Source organism: Colossoma macropomum, unplaced genomic scaffold (genome assembly GCF_904425465.1).
Source record: "Colossoma macropomum unplaced genomic scaffold, Colossoma_macropomum, whole genome shotgun sequence".
In the NCBI taxonomy this organism is placed as follows: Eukaryota; Metazoa; Chordata; class Actinopteri; order Characiformes; family Serrasalmidae; genus Colossoma; species Colossoma macropomum.
Genome location: NW_023495456.1, coordinates 1,510,374 through 1,526,161, shown reverse-complemented (window position 1 = coordinate 1,526,161; position 15,788 = coordinate 1,510,374).

Below are 15,788 nucleotides of genomic sequence, written 5' to 3'. Positions count from 1 at the left end.
CAACATGTTAAATGTTGAAACTAAGATATTTTATTGTTTTTTGAAAAATATTTGCCCATTTTAAATTTGATGCCAACAACACATTCCAAAAAAGTTGGGACGGGGGCCTGTTTACCACTGTGTCTCATCACCTCTTCTTTATCAACACTCTGTAAGTGTTTGTGAACTGAGGAGACTCTGCTGTAGTTTAGAAAGTGAAATGTTTTCTGTTCTTGTTTGATACAGGATTTCAGCTGCTCAGCAGTTCAGGGGCTCATTTGTCGTATTTTTCATTTGATAATGCACCAAATGTTTTCAGTGGTGACAGGTCTGGACTGCAGACAGGTCAGTTTAGCACCTGGACTCTTTTAATATGGAGCAGTGCTGTTGTAATACATGCAGAATGTGGTTTGACATCGTCTTGCTGAAATAATCAAGGCCTTCCCTGAAGAAGACGTCGTCTGGACGACAGCATATGTTGCCAAAACAAATATATATATATATATATATCATTCAGCATTAATGGTGTCTTCACAGATGTGCACGTCACCCATGCCATGTGCACTAATGCCCCCTATACCATCATGAATACTGGCTTTTGAACTGTGCACTGATAACAAATGTTGATTCGTTAGATCACAGAACACTTTTTCACTTCCCCTCAGTCCATTTTAAATGACCTCAGACCCAGAGAAGGTGGCAGCATTTCTGGATCATGTTTATATTTGGTTTCTTCTTTCTGTTTTAGAGTTTTAACTTGCGTTTGTGGATGCAGTGATGAACTGTTTTCACAGACAGTGGTTTTCAGAAGTGTTTCTGAGACCCTGCAGTGATTTCCACTACAGAATCATGTCTGTTTTTAATGTAGTGCTGCCTGAGGGCCCAAAGATCACGGCCAGCAAATACTGGTTTTTGGCCTTGTCCCTTACATACATAGATTTCTCCAGATTCTCTGAATCTTTTATTGATATTATGTACCGTAGATGATGAAAAGCAGAAGTTCTTTGCTATTTTATGTTGAGAAACGTTATTCTTGAATTGTTGCTCTATTTGATGGTGCAGTCTTTCACAGAGTGGTGAACCCCTCCTCATCTTTACTTCTGAAAGACTCTCTGAGATGCTTTTATACCCAATTATGTTACTGACCTGTTGCCAATCAACCACCAGGTGTTTTTTTAAGCATTACACAACTTTACCAGCCTTTTGTTGCCCCCGTCCCAACTTTTTTGGAATGTGTTAGCACCAAATTCAAAATGGGCAAATATTTTTCAAAAAAAAAAAATTCTCAGTTTCAACATTTGACATGTTGTCTTTGACTACTTTCAGTTGAAACATAGGGTTTAAATGATTTGCACATCATTACTTTTTGTTTTTTTATTTACATTTTGCACAGCGTCCCAACTTTTTTGGAAATGGGGTTGTAGTTTATCACCTAAAAGTAAAACTTAGTGTTTTTTAATATGTGTTTTTTCGAAAATTGCTTATTATTATTGAAAACAGGCTAAAAATAGTACATAGGCTAAAGATCATAAAAGCAGTAGGAACAGCAGGGGGCGCGTCAGCTATCGATTTCAGAGACGTCTTGCATTGACATTTTTTTCAGTAGCCAAATTGTGAAATTCCCAATAGTTGCTTTATGTACAAAATTAGAGCCCCAAACTAATCAACTTTTAGACATTTTGTACATTGTGAGAATTGATTAATTAACTCATTCATTTAATAAACAAATTAATTAATTAATTACTACCTCAGCCAGTTTGTATTGTATTCAGCCAGTTTGCAATGCATTGTTTACATTATTAGGTATTTATGAGTATTTATGAAAAGCTATGTCAGGATTCAGAAGATTCATGATTGTCCAACAATCTGAAGAACACTTTAATCATGCAAAGGGTTTTTGAGTGTCCATGGTTTTACACAGAGCCATTTTCTTTACTAAAGAACCCTTGAAGAACCTTGTTTTTCATGGGTGTAGTTGGTTTTAGTTTGTTTTTTAAACTTTCGATCCAGTGTACTAGCCAAGATGACGATGTCCAACAGTCGAACATTAAAACAATGTTCTACCTCCTCCTCTCTTTCCCTGCTGTATTACTTTGCCCACAACAGGAGGCGCTCTCAGCAGCTTTCTAAACCGAGGAGGAATTAAATCAAACAACACTGTTGCTGCCTCACTCCCCGTCTGCAGGACGAGTGAGCCTCAGATCCCTTTAAACATCCCGAGGGAGTCGGAACGATCCGGCCAAAAACACAAATTAGTACGCGGTGCTGAGGGCGATCCAGCGGTCTACGCTCTCATTAAAACGGCCGCTAATGAACTTGTGTGAGTCCGGATTACAGCTGACAAAAGAAGATCGTGTTCTGCCCCAACATAATACCTCTCCGTGGGCAGATTAGCCCCGAGTTGTGAGGTGAGGGATTATTTGACAACCAACAATTAAGCGAAAGAAGACTTTGGGTGAAGCCCACATTGGCTGAGTTTAGCGTGCATGGGGCTTAGGCGATCTCCCGGAAAGATGAAAGATCCCGGTGATATCTCAACCTTCAAATCAATTAAAAGTTGAGATAATTCCTGAAGCTTAAGATATCTATTCCAAGATACCTCACAAAGTCAACAACATAATCCTGGCAGTGAATTCGCTCCAAAGCTTTGATGCTGCAGCAGTGGATTTAAATCGTTAGACAAGTTATGGTAGCACTTTCTTTTACAGCCCCGAAGTTCTAAGTATGAACCAAGTAAGTGTACTCTAAAGTAATAGAGCCAAGCGCCTCATAGTACTAGGCCGAATGCCGCACAAGTTCTAGATACTAACCCTTGTGTGGTGTTGGCGTCTGTGGGACCCATTTTCAATGTTCACCAAGAAAAAATGATGTGATTTATTATTATTTCAACCTCAGATTTCTTGGCCTTTGCTATTTTCAGGGCCTTCACTCTGTTCTGCTGGGTGAACCTGCAGCAATGTGTGGAGCTGCTGTGTCCTACATGGCCTACTGATTGTGTGTGAGTGTCTGTGTGTGTGTGTGTGTGTGTGAGGGTGGACAACATGGACAGGCTGCTGACTGGCTACAGCTGCTAAAGGAGAACCCTACACTGGACACATGATATTTTAAACATCTAGTATTTTTTACATAAATTGTTTTGGCTGTATTGATTTAAAAAACAATAATGTGGTGGGTCCAGCAGACCACTGAGTAACAAACACATCAACACCACACAAGGGTTAACTGTGAGGTGCAATCTGTGCACCTAAAGTGCTGTGTAATTATTTTGGGTAAAATGATACGTTTCCAAATAAATTACATGTAAATTAATAACAGGTTGCAGCTTTTAAGTTGATTAAATATGTAGTAAAACATCTCACACTTATTAGGATTAATAAGAATCAGAATCAGAATCACTTTATTTCACCAAGTATGTTACACATACAAGGAATCAGTCTTGGTGAGTTACTCATGTATGACATTAACACACCGAACAGACCAGGCAAAAGATAAATAAAATACAAATATAATAAATAGAATAACAAATAACAGCCATGGAGATTTGAATGTTTATATATCTACACATATGTAGATCTGGGTAGAAATTTACTACAAAAAATTTTTATACAGAACATTACAAAATTATATGAATGTTTGCAAAACATGAATATATGAACATTTGCTGTGTAAATAAGCATTATGCTGCAAGAGGAGTGACTGTAATACAGTGAGGAGGTTTGATGGTCAGTGTAAAGTGTGAGTGTCCACTGTGGTTATTGATCTACAGCTCTGGGTAAAAAGCTGTTAGCATGTCTGGCTGTGCTGGTTTTGATGGTGCTGAATCTTCTACCAGACAGGCGTCTCTGGAGGAGCTGATGTCCAGGATGAGAGGGGTCAGCTGTTATTTTGCCGGCGCTCCGCTGTTGTAGACGTCCTTAAGTGTTGGCAGATACAGCCGATGATCCTCTCCACTGTCCTGATTATGCGCTGGAGTTTGGCTTGTGAGGTGAGTGGTCAGTACAAACATATGAGGCGAGATGGTCAGTACCAACATATTCACACTAAACATCACCATAATGTCACATGATTAAGCAGGAAAGTAAATAGAAATGGGTGAGTTATATGATGTAAAACAGCACAAATTACAAAGATTTTTTTGTGAAGTAAAGAGTAAGAACCAAGTAGAACCACAGTCAGAATCACTGCTCTCATTTACAGCCCAGATTCAGTTTAGTTTATAGCTAATAAACAGGTACAGACTGTATAAGAGTCTGTACTTTATTCATCTACAATATTTCTACATAATATAACAGTACAGTGGAGTTTGTACAACATACTAAGTTAATATCTAGAATCTGATGGGTATTTCAGTAGTGTAATTTGGTTAATCTTCTTTGGAACTTACCATCATGTAACCCAAAACAATGACCTAGAACTGTGGACTGTGTACCTCACACTTAGGGACGTAAGGGACTATCAAAGATAGTGTTAAGTCATATAAAAGCAAAAACTAATTGACGAATCAAAACTAAACGAAGCAAAGCAAACCTGACTGCCAGGCTGTTAGAGCAGCACTGCCTGCTGGAACTTTCCTTAACTCACCTAAATTGAGGTCCTTCTGGTTCTTTCTTGTTTTTTTCTTCCTCCTGCCGTTGTGTTTTCCTGTTTTCCCTTTCATTATGACTGGCCTCAGTGATCCTATGAGCCTGATGAATGATGATGAATGAGTTGGCGCTGCCCTGGAACTTGATGCTGTCAAACAAGACTTGAACCTCTAAGATGCAATTGCAATATTCACATCAAAGCTAAGCAACAAAGCTGTGACTGAGGGTAAACAAAGTTGTTTAGAGTGGTTTGGTGAGAAATGCTCTGTTCTAGAGTCAGAACTGTTCATAGTGGTGGTGATAGGAACCAGACGTCCACCTCTAAAAGCTCCCTCACAGAAAGTTACTACATGAAATGGTTATGAATTCACTGCCTGATGACTGAGACACAGTTTTATGACAGTTTTGAGAAGGTTTTGGCCTTAAACTCCATTCATGGTGGAGGGATACATAACATGCAGGGCGCTGTGAGGCAAAATAGTCCCCTTAAAAACGTATTATTTCAGATTTTCCACTATTTTCCATCATCAACATTCCATATAAACTCAGAAGACTCGTGTAGGTTCACTGGTGGTTCTGGATAGTAAATAAAATGTCTATATCTGTGTTGTAGTCATGGCGACCCCTGGTTCCTATCACCACCACTGTAAAGACATCTGAACCATTTCACACCAAACCACTCTGAATCTCTCTGTTTACATCTCAGACACTGAATTATGGAGACACAAAACAACATTTTTATTAAATGCTAACTTTGGCATCTTTGATTATTTTACTTTTTTTAGGTTGGTTCATTCATTCATTAATTCATTAATTCATTCATTCATTCATCTTTAACTGCTTAGTCCAGACAGGGTCCCAGATGACCCTGTCCCCCCGCAACTTCCACCAGCTCATTCCAGGGGACCCCAAGCCAATCCCAGGCCAATTTAGAGATATAATCCCTCCAGCAGGTCCTAGGACAACCCCAGGGTCTCGTCCCGTGCCTGGTAAACCACCACAGGGAGGCGTCCAGGAGGCATTTCTAGTTGTTTTAGTCCAGTCAAAGGTTTGGGAGACCTTTTTCTTTCACACATGAAAATGCATGAAAAGCTTATAATTGTAAGATGCTATACAATTTTTTTTATGAAGCATCAGTCCAAATAATGGAGCTCATAAAACAAATGCATTGTCATTTACTTCATAAAACATCATGTCATCTTGCAAATACTGCCATAAGCCATTTATAAATACATTAATATTGCTTTATTAAGGTTATTCAATGCATAAGCATGTGTTAGGAAGTAGCATCGAAATTAAAATCTCAGGCTTATTACATACTAAGGCTTATTATTCAGTAACTACAGGGACTTCAGTGCAAACTGGTTGAGCTATTCTTAGATTATAGAAGTATGTAATAAAACTTCAGTCCCGCCAGCCCTGGCCATGTAAGGGGTTAAGTGCTACTAGTAATCCTAATTTTTATAATTCCATGTTATAATTCCTAACAATCAAGCCTCAGTTACTTTTTGATGTTTATTAAAAGACTTGCACATAAAGGCAGAGCTGAATTTTGCTTAGGTTTGCCAAGAAGTCTGCGCAATGATATGCACGGCTTTTTTAGTCTATAATAGGAAACAAGGTGCTCATCTTTCATAGAACAGCTTCAAGCTAAACTGAGCCTTGCATGCTTTCAAAATCTGGCATGAAAGCAGACGATCCAATTGATTATATATAGTCACTTGACGCTGTGAGAACTCCCTCGCCACAAGAGACTTATCTGAAACACCTCTAAGCTGAGGATTCTCAAAGATAGCTAGAACCGTTGTAAAAACATCTAAACTGGGAGGTGTTTTTTCCATTACCAGTTGCTGTAAAAGGTTCACGCTGAGGTTAACCAAATACAACTCTCGGGCCTCCACTGCAGGTGATTGGGTATTGATTTAGTGTCAGTGCGTTAGATGAGTCCAGCACAGCACTGCTCACTTAGAGCACCGAGGACTGCAGGTTGGACCATGATGACCCCCACAATCCACCCACTGGCATCGTTAGCAAAGGTAATCACTACTCTCAGATCAGCCTTATCGCAATTTAGACTTATATACAATGTTTAAAAAGACAAAGCCGATCCAGGACCAGTGTCTGTAAATGCAAGAGGGGTTGTAAGTGCTGTCCAAGATGCCCCTCGGGGAAGATAGGAACCTGCAAGGAAAGCAATACATCCCATAAAAGCAGCCCTGTGTTTTTAAAAGTGGTCCACATCTGTTGGGTTGGGGTCATATTCTTAATTATCCTTTTACAGCCTCGCAGAGATGAGTTCGGAAGCGCAGTGTGGGTTCGTTTAACGCATGGGAGGGGACCAATCCCATGCCATTTCCGCTCGCCTCGATTAATAAAACGAGTAGGCTTCGGCGAGGCAGATTGAGAAATGACATGAATGGAGGGGAGGTCACATTAGCATTCTGCGCGAGAAGGGCCGCTAAGTCCTTGCAAAGGCTTTTCTGCCACACAGAAATCAGAAAGCATGTCAAAGAGCCTGAGCTCTTTCATCTGCCACCAAGCAAAACTAACGAGCAGCCGGAGAGGGAGAGGGAGAGGGAGAGGGAGAGGGAGAGAGAAACAGAGAAGAAGAGAGGTGCTACAGTCACTGTATTCCAGAGCCATGGGCATCCCCTCCTCCTCGGTGGCTCTTCATTTCAGCAGGGGAAAGATCGCGACAGCCGCGCCCCCGCTGAGGGACTCGCTGCCTTCCAGAGATAAATGCCATCATAACATTGCCTAATTATTTGTCTAATCGTGTGACATGCTTTCCAGCGAAGCGCTGGAACAAGGGACGACAACCAGAAAAATACACAAGAAAAAGTTGTTGACTGGAGACCTCTGAGGATGGAATCGATTGGACAGGGACTCCTCCGAAAAGGAGCACTGCTGTCTTACGAGGGAACAGAACACCTTTAGACGTGTTCAGGAAACATTTGCTTAGTTGCAAAGAAGGATACGTACTTATACTTTAGCAGGGAGTGAACTCTGTCAGCACTTCTATCCTCCAACCAAGCATCTGCATCCTCCTGAGACTCTCTTCATGCTAAACAAACATGCATCAGTTCAGTTTGACATGTACAGCGCTTTTTTAAAAAGGCCGTCCCAAAGAAACATTACAGAAATCCAGCCCCTGACCACAAATGAGCAAATGAAGGAGGAAGTGGCCAAGCATGAGGATGAGAACTAAGAAGACTTCCTGAGATTATGAGGAAAAACCACTGAGAGGAACCGAGACTCAAAAGGAGAAACTCCTTGAGTGCCTAAGGAAGAACCACTGAGAAGAACTGAGAATCAAAAGGGGGCACTCCCTAAGATCATGAGGAAGAACCACTGAGAGGAACCTTAGGAAGATTTCAAAAGGAGCAACTCCCTATGAGCATGAGTAAGAACCACCAAGAGGAACCTTAGGGAGACTAAGGAGAAAAGGAGAAACTCCCTAAGAGCAGGAGGAAAAAATGCCTGAAAAGAACTGAAACTCAAAGGAGTAAATCTCTAAGAACATAAATAAGAACCACTGACAGGAACCAGGACTCATAAGGAGAAACTCCCTACAAGCAAGATGAAGAACCACTGAGAGGAACCTTAAGAAGATTTCAAAAAGAGAAACTCCTTGAGAGCAAGAGAAAGAACCACTGAGAGGAACCAAGACTCAAAAGGAGAAACTCCTTAAGTGCCTGAGGACAAACCACTGAGAAGAACTGACACTCAAAAGAGGACACTCCCTAAGAGCATGTGGAAGGAGCAATGAGAGGAACTTTAGGGAGATTTCAAAAGGAGTAACTCCCTAAGAGCATAATAAAGAACCACTGAGAGGAACCGAGACTCACAAGGAAAAACTCCCCAGAAGCATGAGGAAGAACCACTAACAGGAACCTTAGTGAGATTTCAAAAGGAGTAACTCCATAAGAACATGAAGAAGAACCACTGAGAGGAACCTTAGGGAGAATTCAAAAGGAGAACAAGAGGAAGAACCACTGGGGGAACCTTATGGAGACTTCAAAAGGAGTAACTCCTTAAGAGCATAATAAAGAACCACTGAGAGGAACCGAGACTCATAAGGAAAAACTCCCCAGAGGCATGAGGAAGAACCACTGAGAGGAACCTTAGGGATAATTCAAAAGGGGAACATGAGAAAGAACCACTGGGAGGAACCTTAGGGAGAATTCAAAAGGGGAAACTCCTTAAGGCTATGAGGAAGAACCACTGAGAGGAACCTTAGGGAGAATTCAAAAGGAGAACATGAGGAAGAACCACTGAGAGGAACCTTAGGGAGAATTCAAAAGGAGAACATGAGGAAGAACCACTGAGAGGAACCTTAGGGATAATTCAAAAGGGGAAACCCCTTAAGGCCATGAGGAAGAACCACTGGGAGGAACCTTAGGGATAATTCAAAAGGAGAACATGAGGAAGAACCACTGGGAGGAACCTTAGGGAGATTTAGGTAAACCAAGGTGCTAAAGACTCCTCTGGTTGACACCGGAAAGATTGGTGAAGTAAGCTGGTGACCATTTTAAAAAATGATCAGAAAATTGTCACAAAAAAGTTCAGTATTAAGTTAACCTTGGGAAAACAACTTCCAGAAACAGTTTAGAAGTTCATGCAGGGACTGACAGTCCTGATAGTGGAGCCTGACACTTCTGACACGTCTCGGTATCAGAGGAGATCTGATACTCATTCTCTCTGTCAACCTGTATGTCACAAAACTGTGTGATTTGAACCTCCATCGCTATGCTAAGTTCTCTTCAATATTAACCATGACTACTCACTGAAATTTTATGCTAAGGGGAAAGCGAGTACAGAAGGTCACGGACCATGGTGGAACAGTCGACACCGTGGCTTATCGCTTTCTAAACGTTCTATGCTGATGAATCTGGCATCTGTGCCTGTGAGTGTCAGAGCTCTGTCTTTCTCCACATCATTGTGTTTTCCTTGTTTTTCCGCTCCATCATGACGAGCCCCATTATCATTCAGTGGACTGTGATGATATGACATTTTCACATTGGCTCCTGTCTTCAGAGCCGTCTCATCTGCTCTCTCGTCTGCAGTAACCCATCTCATTGAGCTCCACGAAGCAACTGTGGTATTCACATCAAAGCTAAATAGCAAAGCTTTGACTAATGTTCATTTTCCTAAAACACTTCCACTGGAATCTTTAGCACCAGGAAACTGGAATGGTTCTCTTTCCATTGGCCATCAGCGCTGAAGGTTCCAGTTTTATGGTTTGTACCAGCTCAAGGTTGCACCAACAGGACCTGGACTTGAGAATGATCTCTCCTGTCTTACAGTTAAAACTAATGACAATTTAGCAAATTCTTTACTTTTCCAGGTGAAGATAAAGTCACCAAGCATGACTACATCGCCAAAATGATCACCAGAATCTGAACTAGAGTCATGTTTATGTGTCAGTGCTATTTTTGGAATGATTATATTCTGAAGTGTTGGCTAAGGTGACATAATCTATTTAGGGAGCTAATGCTATTAGCACTAATGCTAGCATCCATAGTGATTTTGCTCATATATTTATATCCATCCATCATCTAAACCGCTTATCCTTCTGGGTCACGGTGGGGTGCTGGACCCTATCCCAGCTGTCATTGGGCGGAAGGCAGGATTCACCCTGGACAGGTCGCCAGTCCATCACAGGGCAGACAGACAGACATACACATTCACACACACTCACACCTAGAGCAATTCAGCATGTCCACTCAGCCTGACTGCATGTTTTTGGACTGTGGGAGGAAACCGGAGTACCCGGAGGAAACCCACGCAGACACGGGGAGAACATGCAAACTCCACACAGAAATGACCCTGGTCACCCGGCCGGGAGTCGAACCCAGGCCCTTCTTGCTGTGAGGCGACAGTGCTACCCACTGCACCACCGTGCCGTCCATATATTTATATGATTCTATAGGATTCTACACAAGATTTATTGTTTCTTATCAGCCAAGTACCAAGCAAAGTACCTATTTAGCCAAATTAGACACTTTGGCATAAAATGACCAAAAAGATGATTAAACTGTTATGACAGCTTCAGCTGCATCTCAAGCAGATGGAAAATAAATGAGAATTAGAATAATAAGTTCATATACAGTAGTAGACAAAAGACCACCATTCATTTATTTAATTTCCAGTCATTTTTAATCACCATTAAAAACATACATTTAACAGTGTTCAGTGAGTCACTCTTGCTCTTTATTCCAGCCTCCATTCTTTTCAGGAGACTCACTTTCAGTTCCTCAAAGAATCTGCAGACACACCTCCAAAGTTCAGTCTTAGAAGCTGGTTGATGATTTTCTGGAGTAATCAAACACATTCAGTGGTGCTGAGGTCTGGACTCTGGGGTGGTCAGTCCATTGTTCGGCTTCTTTGTTTGATGTGTCCGTCTCCTTTTCTCAGTGAGGTTCTTCTTGACAGCTACACATCCTTTCAGACCCACAGCGCTGAGTCGTCTTCTCACAGTGGAAGGATGGACAGAAACACCTGTGGATGTTTTCAGATCTGAAGCATCTTGATTTTCTCCTCTCTCTCAAAGATGAAAGCTTAAAGTGCTGTTTATCTGATGGGGGCAGTTTTGGGGTCGACCAGCTCTTCCAGGTGGTTGTTAGGGGTCACATTTTCTCTGTAACTTTGAATCAGTTTTTGAACTCCAGTTTTGGAAACTCTTGGTTTTTCACTTTGATTTTCTCCTTCTTTATGCAAGGTGGTGATCTTACATCCAATCTCCTCAGAAAAATTAATGACCACATACGGTTGGTTACTCTCATAATGCCTGCCCTAAAATGCGACATGTTGTTAGTTACGATAACATTTAAGAAGCTTCCAGAAATGCTAAGGAGCTCATACAGGGATCGTCTTGTCTTGACAGTGGAACTTGCCGTGTGCTGTTACTCATCTTTTCATATGAGCCTTTATGCTTTAAAATTATGCCCGATTCCTGTCTGATGTAAAGCGTGACCACTCACTGAAATGCTCACATTATGCTAAACGAGAGTTTAGCAGGAAAGGTCACGGATCGCAGGTGGAACGCTTGCGATGACACCGTGGCTAATCACTGTGGCTGAAGAACACGTTGATGCTGGTGAAGGTAGCGTCCAAATCTTCTAGTAGCAGAGCTATGCCAGGTCATCAGCATGCAAGTGTCGCTATGCTTCATTAGCTTAAATAAGGAGCAGGTGGTGCCGTCGAACAGCAGAAATGGGAAGGTGTGAGAGAAAAGGATGGAAAATGCGAGGACAAGTCAGGCCAAACAATGCCAAAGGTGAGGGAGAAAGTGAGTGTGCCAAAAAAACAAACAGATAATAGACCTGTCTGGAGGTCAGCACAGCAGAGGAAGAGGACGAAAACTCAGGCTAGTGAGGGAGGGAGGGAATGAGACAGAACAGGAAAGAAAAAGAGAAAATGTAACAGTCCAGCATAACTCTTTGTGTTGGGGTCCAGTCAGGTCCCTGCCCCACCGCCTCAGGAGCAGCACGCCCTGCGCCGGGCCTGTCAGGGAGAGGGATGAAGGCCAGGGAGGCAAAACGCAGGAACGGCACGCAACTCCCATTACGCCGCTCCATTATCGACTGCCCCCAGCCGTCGCCCTTCCAAAGCCACACTGCTGCCCCCATAGATTATTCCACACCGCCGAATGTCATCCGTTTCCCACCCTGACCCGGGAGTTCTCGCAACAAACTGCCCCCGGGGCAGCAGGAGCAGGCCACACTTCTCCCCGACGAACAATTTATCAAGAAATGATGCCTTTGGTGCGCGTGGCTCAATCGATAATGAGTATGTTTGCTGGGGTGGTGAAATGCTGCGTAGGCCTCCTCTCCAAAGTCACTTCATTTCCTTTTTTTCCTTTGCAAATGAAGTGCGCAGCGCTAGCTTTAACACTGCTTAAGGGGACTTCCTTGTCTCCGTTTCCAGTGTTATTCCTGCTAAGATACTACAGCTTGCAATTTTCCCAGCGTGTCAAACTGTCCCCCGCAAATCCATTCAGATTGAAACATACATAATTGCAAAGTCATGTCAAAGCGCAGGACAGATAAGTCGCCCGGGAGCGGAGATAAAGAGAGCCAGAACTGAATTTGGCTTGGAGCCTCAGTCGGCAGGGGATGGAGCGGATCTCCCTCACAGTCTGACTCCCGCCGGAGCCCCAGATCTGCGAGTGAGAGGGAATTAATTGATTTAAGTGTCTGTAAGTCACGTGGCTGGATCCATTTAACATTTAGAGGTCTAGAGTCCTTTTTTCAGCTTTTTTGCTAAACTATTTAGACTTAAGCCCATGTCCTTCTGTACAGTCATTGTCCATTTTATCAGCTCCACTTACTATATAGGTGCACTTACAGACTGTAGTCCATCTGTTTCTCTGATACTTTGTTAGCCCCCTTTTACCCTGTTCTTCAGTGGTCAGGACCCCCATGGACCCTCACAGAGCAGGTACTATTTGGGTGGTGGGTCATTCTCAGCACTGCAGTAACACTGACGTGGTGGTGGTGTGTTAGTGTGTGTTGTGCTGGTACGAGTGGATCAGACACAGCAGTGCTGCTGGAGTTTTTAAACACTGCGTCCACTCACTGTCCACTCTATTAGACACTCCTACCTTGTCAGTCCGCCTTGTAGATGTAAAGTCAGAGACGATAGCTCATCTGCTGCTGCACAGTTTGTGTTGGTCATCCTCTAGTCCTTCATCAGTGGTCACAGGACGCTGCCCACAGGACGCTGTCGGCTGGATATTTTTGGTTGGTGGACTATTCTGAGTCCAGCAGCGACACTGAGGTGTTTAAAAACTCCAGCAGCACTGCTGTGTCTGATCCACTCAGACCAGCACAACACACACTAACACACCACCACCACGTCAGTGTCACTTCAGTTCTAATTCTACCGAATTAGCTCAATCTGAGCAGCTACAGAAAAAAAATAAAATCATCACTTATAGGCTACTTTGGGTTGGTACTTATTTTGTCTGTTTCAAAAATAAAAAAATTACACTTAATAATCTTAAAAATTATATTCATTTTTGTCATTTTTTAAGGTTTTCTTGAAAGATTTAGATTTATCACGAGTTAAAAAACTTTATTTAAAAAATGCTGTCCCATGTTTTCATGTCACCACTGAAACACAGAGTTTTTAATCTGTAGCCACGCCCCTGCATTGTACGGCGGGAAGTGAGGCTGCATCCCTGTCCCTCATGGCCACATGGTGAGCAGTTAGATCCCATTGTTTTGAAGTAAATGATTCCCAAAGTCTGAAAATCAGTGTGGAACATTAAGAATCGTCATATTTTCTGCAGTTCAGCACTTTTTAGTGTTTTAATGTAAAATATGATGATTTTCTGTGTGAACAGCTGTTCAGAGCTGTGTTTGCTGAGTTTCTGAGCTCAAAATGAGCTAAAATTGTCACTGAAACAGTCACTACTGAAACATTTGGTACAGTTTGGTAGAGTTATGATTGTTTTGGTAGAGACTAAATGGAATGTTTAATCATTTGTATTAATAACCTTAATATAATTAAGTACAGTGTCACTCAAAGCAAAATGATTTTAGTCTGAAGTCAGTTAAAAGTCCCAAACGCTTACATATATATGTTGTAATATTATGATTATTTGATACTGATGATTGGATTTTTTTTTAGTTTAAGTGATTTTTTGAGTGATTGTATCTAAATTTCATCTACAAACATTGCCTAAAACAAGTAAAAATGTATTGAGTTTAATAGTCTTTAGTCTTATTATATTCTTATAACAATCTCATAATCAGAAACATTCATTATACAAACAATATGCTATATATATATATATATATATATATATATATATATATATATATATATATATATATATATATAGTAGTATAGTATCACTCATTTGTTTTAATACAATAAATATAATTATGGAATGAAAAAAAAAAACACTTTACTTTTAATGTAAGTCAATGGAACCAGACTTTTTTCATTCAAATTTTTGATAATATAGCAACATTATATATTTATATGAGAGAGAGAGAGAGAGAGAGAAAGAGAGAGAGAGAGAGAGAGAGGTAATAAACATTACCTAAAACAAGTAAAAATGTCCTGTTTTGAGTTCAATAGTTTTATAATATTCTCATAATATTCTTACTCCAACCTCATAATCAGAAATATTAGTTATGCTAACCAGACTCAGGATGTTTTCACTTGCTAAGATTTGCAGTTTTGACATCTTGAATAATTTAAAGCATTAAACAATACATAAGAAGAGATATTTAAAGGTGTTTACACCAGGAGGAGCCCAGAGAGGTTAAACCGAGCCTTGAGACAAGGCCAGCGGGGAGAGATTAGCGCTACGCACTGCAGAGTCTCTGCAGAGGTCTATGCGTCTTTCACTGTCCCTTTGTCCTTATTGTGCTTTCCTGCGTCCTTTCCTCTCATCAGCAGTTCTGGCCACGGCTCGCTATGGAAGCCCTGAACCACGGCCTGACATTTGATAGGTCAGATGTGACAAGGACCTGCGCGGGCGCGATAAGACTCGACCCGGCGCTCTATCTGCTGCCGCAAACCTGGAAGCCGTGCACCCGTCCAAACTCCTGCAAGGCTGCATGTCAACAGGCCCAAATCCTTTATGATTAGTATTGAGTTCCTCAAGATTGCTTTAGTTTAGTGTATGCAGTGCACAGCGAGAAAGAGACATGGCTTAATATGCGCTCGGGGCGGCAGGTAATCCATGCATATATTCATCCGAACAGAGTTGGACGTGTAGCTCTCAGTTAAGGCATGCAAATGGGGCGTTAAGGCTGTGATAAGGAGGCCACATTAGCATTCAACAAAGCCCATACATCCTGCTCTGAGTTGTAGAGGGTGAAAAACTGGAACCGGACCTTGTCACAGGCCAACACCTGACATTTAGGTAGACGAGACTAATATCAGAAACCGCTAGGAAAGCCACTCTGTTTGAGTGACAGGGGCGCACGGGGTGTCCTCTACCGTCAGCCCAGGCCCAGCTTGACCTTCCACGTCACTCTCGTCACGTATTACTCCCGAGCTCGGCTCTCCTACATGCCAGGACAGCTTTTGTGTCGGAGACAAACGAACGCCAGCTTTGACAATGACTGACATTGTGTGCATACTCAGATTAGCCTCGGGAGAGAGGAGGAGAGCCTGTGCTGTAGCCATGCTTTTGTGTGGGGGAGGATACAATAGAGGAGGCCGTCCAGGCTCCTGTAATCGGACCCAAACAGACGGCACTCG